General features: G+C 40.5%; 1 pseudogene; it reads left to right on the top strand.

Moving 5' to 3' along the window:
• The first annotated feature begins 7,013 nt into the window (after window positions 1-7,013).
• On the top strand, window positions 7,014-7,085 carry LOC122028404 (annotated as a pseudogene).
• The last annotated feature ends 2,921 nt before the right edge of the window (window positions 7,086-10,006 follow it).

The raw sequence follows: 10,006 nt of genomic DNA, 5'->3' as shown, positions 1-10,006 counted from the left end.
TGATATCATTCCAATCTAAAGAGCTTATCATCCAATCTACATCATCCCTAATTCCTAACATGTCCATAGTAATAGTATCCATATATTTAGTGCATGTAATTTTCCTAGCGACAAGGATATCATATCTAGCTTTTAGTTCATGATTTCTAAAAATGATATTGAACTCATTTTCATTACCTTCGTCGAGTGTCATCCTTTTTCCTTTGCCTTTTGAAGTGGAAGCCTTCCCTTTGCATTTGTCCCCTCTCGGTGCATCTCCTTCGCCAGATCCACCGCTTCCCCGACGAAGACTCTTCAAGATCTATGACATGGTGCAAGACTTTAAGGAGTTTCTTGTGGAAATGAGTCTTGAAGGTGGAAGGGGAGGAGAAGGAAGGGAAAATAGGGAGGTTTCTTCTCTCTTTTCAGACTTGTGGCTTGAAGAAATTTTAGATCTAGATGCAGATCTAAGCAAAAGTGAGCTCTAGAGGTGGGAAATTAGGGTTTGATGAGGTATAGTAGAGAGGGGAAGGCTTTTGGAAGAGGGGAGATGGAAATAGGGGTTTTAGAGGGGTAGGGCGGTGCACACGGGTAGAGCACGACCGTGTCTTATAGACACGATCGGGTTAGGTATGGCTCTGCATGGCCGTGCCAATTGGCACGACCTCCTCTGTTCTCCTTTCGGCCAAGGCCGCACGGCCGTGCCGGATGGCACGACCCAACCCTTCCTCATCTCTGGGCACGTCTCACGGTCGTGCTAATTGGCACGGACTGAGCCTTCTCCTTCTCGGGCAGTCTTGCACAGGCATGCAGAGTGGCACAGCCTGTGCCCTCCTCTTTCTCTAGGCCACACGGCCGTGCAAGGTTGCACGGGCCGTGGCCTCCATCCTGCTGTCGGCTTCGCACGACCGTGTGGGATCACACGACCAACTCATTTAGGCTCACAGTGACTCGCCTTTCGCTCTTTCGGTCCCTCTAACACCTCCACGCCCATGAAATACTCACGACTAGTTCGTGGGGGCTTTGGACATCCTGAAAATGAATACCCAAAAGTGAAGAAATAATAAAAATGCTAAAAAAACAATGATCTAGAATGAAAAACCCTTGGGTTGCCTCCCAAGAAGCACTGTTTTAGGTCTTTAGCTCAACCCCATTTCAGTTAATCTGGGCTAAATCCGTGGAAGCACGGCTCTCCTCCAAGGGTTAATGCTCCAGTATGCGCCTTCAGTTTCGCTCGCGCAGGACAAATGTACTTTTTGTTGCTCGCTGGAGGGGAACTCTCATGGACACTGCACTCCTCGACTTTGTGTATGTTGATCTTGCTAGAATTGTCCTGAGAAGAGGGGTTGCAGATGGAGGAATCAGATAAGTCAAACTCGATCTTTTCTTTGCCGATATCCAAGGATAATCTGTGACTTTTTACATCGATGATGGTTCCAGCTGTGGTAAGGAATGGTCTTCCAAGGATTATCAATATCTTAGGGTCTTCCTCCATATCCAAGATAATGAAATCTGTGGGAACTATACATCCACCCACTTCTACTGGCACATCTTCCACTATTCCCATTGGCTATCTGCATGAATGGTCAACTAGTTTCAGTGTCATAGTGGTCAATTTAATGTTCTGGAGGCCCAGCTTCTTGCATAAAGAGTACGGAAGTAGGCTAACGCTGACCCCCAAGTCGCAGAAAGCTCTCGGTATCAGTTCTGATCCAATCTTGCATGGTATGGAGAAACTTCCTGGATCTTGAAGCTTTGGTGGAGAATTTGCCATAAGGAGAGCGCTGCAATTCTCTGTTAACGCTACGGTCTCAATGTAACGCCCGCCCTCCCTGCTAACCCTAAGGGACGGGGCTACGATACTCTATGTACAAATAACAGCGGAAGACTTAAAATAATTTTCTTAGTTTCATAAAAACTTTTCTTTTGTTTTCTTTTCATCAAAACCAAACTACACTATCATGGCCTCAATAACATGATATCAAAATTAGTAGAAACATAACATTAAGTCACACATAAGGTACTACAATTCATGATACCAAAGCGTAGTTCTTTAAAAGTTTTTAAAGCAGGTTCTTATTTGGTTGCCTAGCCACTGCCACACACATCTCCTTGCCCCTCCTGCTGCTCCTCTAGCTCATCTATCTTTTTTCCTTTATCTGTGGTACAAGGACAGTAAGCTGTGAGCACTCATGGCTCAGTAAGTTCCTTTCCTACTCACTAAAACCGAAAATCATAGTATAATCAAAGAATGTCTCAACATGGCATCACTTCAACTAGTCATGACATAATGTAACATACTCTTTTAAGCATATCATGCAACATGAAGAAATCATAACTAGTCATGGCATATCATAGCGTAAAGCATAGCATGAAGCATAACATAATCGTATCTAATCATGACATATCATCATAAGGAGTCATGGCATATCCTACACATGGACATATCATGGAACATAACATAATCATATCTAACCATGGCATATCATAAATCATCATAAGGTATATGCAATATGATTTTGTAAAACATGTGTATGTCTCATGATCTTTAAAACCATTTCTTCTTACATATATACTTGAACATAATCTCAACTTAAAGGGGATCCCGGCTATGTACCACTTACATATTGCGCGCAACCTATGTAGGTCCAAGGTAGCAAGTCTTGAACCCTACAAGGCAAACATACTAGGCCCGAGTCTTACTCCATCGACCTAGGGGCACTTAGGAGCCCATCCCTAATGAGGCCCGAGTCTTATTCCATCGACCCCGGGATGCTTATGGAGCCCACCCTTGGTACAAGCCATATAAAGTAAAGTACATGTCATACTTATACATATCATACATCATAAAAGCATGCATCACTTAGGCATACATCATATCATAAAGGTATGCATCACTTAGGCATACATCATGTCATAAAGGTATGCATCACTTAGGCATACATCATGTCATAAAGGTATGCATCACTTAGGCATACATCATATCATAACAATATGCATCGCTTAGGCATACATCCTATCATAACAATATGCATCACTTAGGCATGGATCATAAAAACATGCATATCTTAAGCATAAAGCATATCATCAAGCATGCATAATTTAACCACATAGCATATCATGAAAGCATGCATATTTTAAGCACTAAACATAGCATCAAAGCATGCATAATTTAACCACATAGCATATCATGAAAGCATGCATATTTTAAGCACTAAACATAGCATCAAAGCATGCATAATTTAACCACATATCATAACATAAGCATGCATATTTTCAGCTCATATCATATCACCAAAGCATGTAAGATTTACCCACATATCATAACATAAAACATGCATATTTTGAACTCATAACATATCGTAGAAATTCTCATCTGGTATAGCTCACAAGCATACATGTCTAAGCATAAAAGTATATCATGTGCTCATCCAATCATAAGGAACAATGTAACATGATTAATTTGGGTACTAAGCTTCCTAATCCTTTGGGTTCTTATCATGGCCGAAACCCTCTTAGGTGCCCATTTAGGTTTTAAACACATCCAAGCATGTAGAACCTAATTCATTCACATATCATTTTCATAGGAAGTATCATAAACAAGGTTTACTTGGACTCTAAGTTCTCCAAGTCCTTAAACCTCATTTGGCCGAATCTTAACAAGTGTGAAACAAGGTTCTAAAGGACATAAAGCATGGAAACCTTAACCATATTTATAGCATTCAATTCAAGGAATATGGTAAGCACCATTGAGTTAGTTCCTAAATTCTTTAAGCCCTTAAATTTATGTCTTGGCCGAAACTTACAAGTACTCATTTAGGTTTTCAAGCAAGCATACAAGCATGTGAACTTACTCTAACATCATGTATAAATTCATAAATGGCATCATACAAGTGATCATGGCTGAAACTTCCCTTAGCATCAATTTAGGTCACTAACAACATATAGCATGTGAATTTTTTTTAGCTTTCTACATTTCATATTTCATGGAGAGTGACATGAGCATGTTCAATGTAAGTTCTAGGGTTTCTAGGGCATGTATCCCTTCATGGCCGAGACCTTAAGGTGTCCATTTGAATCATAATTAAATATATAAGCATGTGAACACAATCAACATGTTATCTCAATTTCATAAGAAGCATCTTTAACACATGAGGTCTAAATTTTAGGGTTTCTAGGTCTTTAACCCTACATGGCCGAACCTCATCAAGCATAGAATTTGTTCAAATGGCATAAAAGCATAGCAAGTCATAACACATTTCATAACATGTATAAAAGTCAAGCACTATAAGCATACATTTAAATTGTGTCTTAGGTTTCCTAGGTTTTTCCTTTCTTTATCTCATAGCATATGTTTGGCCGAAACCTTCCAAGTCTTTAAACTAGGTTTTAGGTGGCCTAAAGTATGGAAAACCTAAACAAGTTTTATGGCAAAAATATCAAAGAACTATACATATAAGTTTGGTTCACAACAAGCTAGGACCCTTGTAGTCATAATTATCATATATCATGCAACCAATTTTCCTATACTCTAATTAAGCATGGGAGCATTAAACGACTTTCATATCTTATTATCATGGAGGTTTTGAGCATGTTAAAAATCTGTTTAAGATATTCTAAGCCATCCACCTTACCATGCCCGAAACATTAAGAGTGGTGTTCATGAGTTTCTATCAACATACAAGCATGCAACTTCTTTAAGAAACTCTATATTCTATCATATAAACATGGTGAGTTTAAATCCAAAGTATTCCTAACCCTAAACCCTTCCTTGGCCGAAACTTGTGTGTGGGATACTTTTGGTTCCAAGTAACCTTCAAGTATGAAAACAATAATGGATCCTTAACCATTTATTTAGAGGGTTTTGTGCAAGTTAGGTAAACAAATAAATTCCCTAGCCCTTATAAAACCTTTTTGGCCAAAACTCTAGGGTTAGATACATCTCTAATCCAACATCACATATATATATAAATATGAGAGAAAACCTTCTTACAAAGCATAGAAAAATTATCATGAATCAAGGCTTATTTTAAACATTCCTAGGATCACAAGTCCTTGCTTTGGCCGAATTTTTTCACAACTTTGTTCTAGGTTTTAAAATCCTCATAAAATCCAAAAACACATCAAAACTACTTGTACCATAGGTGAGGGGATACTTACATCCTTTTTGCTTGGGGTTCTAAAGTGTGGTGATGGAAGAAAGGGTTTCTTCTTCTTGTTCTCCTCCTTTGTTTTCCCTTGGTAGCCTTACTTGTATCCTAGGAGGAACTTTGTTTTGGGGGCCAAAAATGGAGGAGAGGGGGCTGAGGTTCTCGGTGATGGAGAGGGAAGAATGAGAGAAATGAGTGAAAAATCAAATCTTCTCTTCACATGCTCCCTTTTATGTTAAGGGGGAAGAGGTAGCAAAATTGGTTTTTGCTTTCCTTCTCCCTTAGCCCTTTTTTTTCATTTTTATATTTATTTTATTTATTTATTTGTTCTCATCATTCATGATGAAACAAGGGGGAATGAATCCCCTTAATTCCCCTCTTTAAGTCACGGCAAAGAAGAGGAAGAGGGAGAGAAAAGAAGGAAGGCAAGTTGCCTTTCTCTTGTTCTTTTCTTGTTTTCTTTTGGCTAGCTTTTACTCTCATCCTTATCATGAGTTTCCCTCCTTTGCTATCAATATATTATTCCTATCCCAACTGGTTATTACCCATTAATCCTATCATTTACATCATGAGAGATTCAAGGTTCAATCCTTGACAACTCCCTATTTTTATTTCTTTTTATTTCTTTTTGGTTCAACATTCTACTAATATTTTTCTAAGGCAAATTCATCATTCTCTTATTTTATCTTAAAAGCTTAGTGGGTGTTACACTCAAAGTCGCCCTTCTGCCTCCTGTTAGATAAGATACCCTTTAAGAACTTTGCGAACTTTGGCATTTGGTGTAGTGCATCTATCAGTGGTACTTCTATGCAAATCTCCTTGATCTTCTTCATGAATCGGTTGAACTCTTCATCCTTCTGGGAGGTTATCATTTTCTGAGGGAAGGGAATCGTCTAATTCTGTGAGGGAATTTGAAGAGTTTCTTCAACCTTTTTAGTAACCTCCTCTCCATCCTTGTTTTGAGTCGGATTGGGAATTAGGAGATAGGGCTCCTTCTCTGAGTCAGGTTCCTTCTGGGTAATGATTTGGGGGTCTCCCACAATACGTTCGCTCCTCAGCTCAATGTGGTTGAAATGTTCTACTGGATTTATATCTGGCTTCCCTGGCAATGTTCCATGTGCTCTTGAAATAGATTGGGCTATTTGGCTGTCTTGCATCTTTTGGTGCTTCTCAGAATTCTCCATTCTTTGAGTTAACAGCTCGATCTCATTTTTCATCTCCTTTTGCTCTGAGAGAGCTTCTTCAAGCATCTTTTCAATTCTAGACAATTGTGAAGGTTGCTGTTGAAAAGTTTGTTGTCCAGCTGAGTAATTCTGCTACCCAGGTGAGTAACTCTGTTGTCCAAGTTGATAGCTCTATTTTGCTGGCCCTTGATCCTGATTGTTCCGGTATGAGAAGTTTGGGTGATTTTTCCAACCTGGATTGTATGTATTGGAGTACGGATTAATTTGCCTTTTGTTGTAGCTAATTATTGCATCACACTACTCAAGTTGGTTTTTCTGTGCATGTATTGGCCCTAGGGGGAAAGTATCTTGAGCATGATCCGTACTTCCACAGATTTCACAAACACAAACTGTCGCATTGGCAGTGTTGTTGTTGTTTCCCATGGCCTCAAATTTCTTGGTCAAAGCATCTAGCTTTGCAGACATGAGAGTGATTGCATCTACGTCGAATTTCCCTGATGCTTTTATTGGGTTCCTTGAGAAAGAACCACCAGATCTTTCTGATGCCCACTGATGGTGATTCTGTGCCACGTTCTCAATGATCTCTTCAGCTTCATCAAGGCTCTTGTTCATTAGTGCCCCTCCTACTCCAGAATCGAGGGATACCTTCGTGTGATAGTTGATTCCATTGTAGAAGGTGTGCATGACCAACCATTTCTCAAGGCCATGATGGGGGCACTGTCTCAGCATGCTCTTGAATCTGTCCTAGGCTTCAAATAATGATTCTGAGTCTATCTGTTTGAAGCTTGCAATCAAGTTTCTCATGTGGGCAATTTTGTTTGGTGGATAGAATTTATCCAGGAATTTCTGCTTACACTGCTCCCAAGATGTAATGCTGTTTGCTGGAAGGGAATTTAGCCACTGCTTTACTCTATCTTTCAAGGAAAATTCGAAGAGCAATAACCTTACTGATTCTGGAGGGACTCCGTTCACTTTCATGGTGCCGCAGATCTCATAGAAAAGTTCCTAGTGATGGTTTGGATCATCATGCGGTCCTCCTTTGAATTGATTCTGCTGTATGAATTACTGCAGGCTTGATCTCAAAATTGTTAGCTTTGATTGGCGGTCGAGTGATGCTAGACCGAACCCCTCATGCATAAGGTGCTGCATAATCCTTTAGCAATTTATTAGCCATCTCTGAAGACTCCAGTGCTGCTTGGAATGCCTTCTGTAGGTTTCTTCTCCTCAGGAAGGTCCTATTAATCTCTGGGGTAAAACGGCAGGAGCTGTCCTGAAAGGTTAGCTCTTCGCATGCAAAAATAAAATATGGACTATAGTAAAGGAGAGAAATACAATAATGTTATTTTTGGTATTTTTAATAGAAATGCAGAAAGTAAAGAAAAAAAATAAGAGTGAAATTATTTATCTCTAAATGCAAACGAAAGTAAAGATAAAAGAAAAGAATACAATGTCTAGTCTAATGTAGTGTGACTATCACCAATGTTATAGACGCAGTCTCCGGCAACAACACCAAAAACTTGGTACGATTCCGCAAGTGTACGGATTCGTCGTCAGTAATATAAAAGATTGTCGAACCCACAAGGACTGGTTATAAGCACTAGTGAGGGTACACTTAGGATTAGCTACACTATAGATGGTTGTAAGTAATCTAAGAGAAAAGATCGGGAAGCGAGGAATGAGAACTAGCAATGAGAGGAAATCAACCTGGTTAATGAAGAGTTTTAGGGGTTCGGTTTCATTGTGGTGGTATTGATGTTTCTCATACTAACCTATACTCATTGTCCTTCGGCATGCATTCACCGGAAGCTAAAGCAACTATCTTTGAGCACCAGACAAAGACAATCCCTAAGAAATCCTGTCACGATTAACCCCTATCACTAGGGCGCCTCGGTAGATCGCAAGGACACGACTCTTACTGATGTTATCAAAGATAGAATTAAGAAACTAGGTTTGGTCTCTTACTTCCTTGCGAAGGAGTCACCTCTCCTTTCGAGGAAGTACCCTAGATGTCCGTGAACAGGTTATCCCTGTCACTAGGGCCCCTCGGGTATACGATCTAAGGTATCTCCTCTACGAGGTTGACAATTCCTACACAATCAATCAACACGATAAAGAGATCGAGGAATCAAAACAAAGCAAGCGAAATCATTCAATGAATATAAACATGTTCTGAGTTTTACATCAAACCAATCCACAATTACTCTCTCGTCCTAGAACAAAGACTCTACTCCATAGATGCTAGAGAAGAACCCAAAGACATGGTGAATCTAAACATACAATCCTCAAAAGCGAAAAGAGAAAGAAGAAGTATGCTTATCCAATGACAATGAGTGATCTCCGGATCCTATCCTTTGCTTCTGGAGTTGAGGTGGTGATGGAAGGTTGCTGGATCGATGTCCTGGATGGCGTGGAATGACACCCGAATGAATCTCCTCTTGACGCTCGCCTCCCAGCTCTCCCCCCTAGAAAAGGGGTTAAAACCCCTTTTATAAGCTAGGGTATTGTGCGATGGCACGACCATGCAAGGATGGCACGGTCGTGCCCTAACTGGGCTCTGGATGCCCTGCACGGCCGCGCCAATTGGCACGGCCGTGTGATGCTGGGGCTCGGATTTGGGGACACGGCGGTGCAGGGTTTCACGACCGTGTGCTTCTTGGCCTCGGTCATGGGGTGCACGGTCGTGCAGGGTTACACGACCGTGGTCTAATCCTCCGCCTATGGTTTGGCCGCACGACCGTGCAAGGGTTGCATGGTCGTGCATATCTTCCCTTCTATTTGGGCACACGACTGTGCAAGGTTTGCTCGGCCATGTTCTCTGGTTCGCTCCGGTGTGTCGACAAATGCTGTTTTTGCTCCGAAAGTTCAACCTGTCTACACAAAACCAAACAAAGAGTATATATTTGTACAAAAGAGAATATATGATGAATTCATGATAAAAGAAGTGATCTTACAAAGAATACGTAGGTATAAAGCAAGCGAATATGTGTAAAAGCATGCATAAACTATCATAATATTTACACACATCACCCCCCATAACCAATTTAGGGTGCCCTCCATGCAGTTGAGGGCACCCTCAACGCTGTTTTTTCCAGCGAACAGAGAGCTTCTCTGTTCGCTTTTTTCATGAAACAAATCACACTGAGGCGCCCTCCAAGATTAGATTTTCTCCCTACTGACCCCAAAATACCTCCTAGGTATACCCTAGTTCATTATATTGCTTCAATATGTATTTCTCTGTATATTTTTGTTATATGTTTGCATGTATAAAAATAGGAAGAGAAGGAATGTAGATGCTGCTTCTGGTAGTACCACATCCACTAATGCTAGGTTTCCTTCTGAGTGGCATAGGATAGAGTTCCTTAGGCATAAATTTACTTCATTAAAATGTCAATATTTAAGCAGATCTTTTTTTGCTAAATATTGTCCATCTATCATCCAGATGTTTGAGCATTACCAGCTAGATAAGAAGGTTTACTGCAGCCATGCAGTTAATCATGACCTGTGTGCGCTGTTTTATAATAATCTAGATAGAGTAGATGATTTGACTTACTCCACCAGAGTTGGTGGAAGGGATTTTTAGTTGTCTCCCACCCTTTTATGCACTAGTCTAGGACTTAGGTCATCCACATGTTCATTTTTGTGCTACCCTAGTAGGGACCTGCCATTTGGTGAGCCCTACTCCCATATCACCCT

This window comes from Zingiber officinale, chromosome 10A (assembly GCF_018446385.1).
Source record: "Zingiber officinale cultivar Zhangliang chromosome 10A, Zo_v1.1, whole genome shotgun sequence".
NCBI classification, from domain to species: domain Eukaryota; kingdom Viridiplantae; phylum Streptophyta; class Magnoliopsida; order Zingiberales; family Zingiberaceae; genus Zingiber; species Zingiber officinale.
Note: the sequence above shows the minus strand (reverse complement) of the source record. Positions and strands in the feature narration are given on the sequence as shown.